Source organism: Amphiprion ocellaris, chromosome 8 (genome assembly GCF_022539595.1).
Source record: "Amphiprion ocellaris isolate individual 3 ecotype Okinawa chromosome 8, ASM2253959v1, whole genome shotgun sequence".
Lineage (NCBI taxonomy): Eukaryota > Metazoa > Chordata > Actinopteri > Pomacentridae > Amphiprion > Amphiprion ocellaris.
In genome coordinates this window covers 21,848,231-21,848,971 of record NC_072773.1, presented here as the reverse complement: position 1 = coordinate 21,848,971, position 741 = coordinate 21,848,231, and positions in this window count along the sequence as shown.

The window sequence follows — 741 nt, the reverse complement described above, 5'->3', positions numbered from 1 at the left end:
GCAAGAATGACGAGTGACTTCCGCACGTGGGTTCTCAAAATAAAAGACTAACTGTTGAGCAGCCTACAGAGTTGACGACAGGCCAACAAAAAGCCTGCATTAGCAGGAAAATATCCACGTGAATACATTAAAATTCAAATCTCAAATTAATTGTTGTGTGGAGGTTTTGTTATTTTGCCAATAAAACGAGCCATGTGGTCTTTCAAGACACCTCAAATGCATATATCTATATCTGCATACATCCGGAGCCAGTTAGGATGATGGGAAGATTTTCACACCTACATGTGTACAACAAAATTCAAAAAGCTGTGAAGAAATGAGTTATAGCAATGAAAGGCAGCATTTTTAAGCAACACTTTCATACTAAGCTCATTTTCCCGCCATGATTAATTTTGTGTGTCAACATAATTGTCTAATATAGTCATATTTAAACAATCACAAATTTAGCTTATGGCTGTGAGAAGTATCAACACTTGTTGGAGTTAAAATTACAAAATTGCAACCCATCTCTATGTATTTCAAGCTGGTGCTTCAGGAAGAAGACCTACCTGGCAAAGGGGAAAGAGCTGCTCAAAGAGAACCCATCAGGACAAACATCATCAGACCCATAAGTTTCTCTAACAACAGTATTCTCTTAGATTTAGGATAGCTTCAAGAAACTCTGAGGATATTCAAGGAACCTTGTTTTCGTAGGGAGAAACTGTCAACGGCTTATTTCAGAGAAGAGGTTCCGGGAGGGAA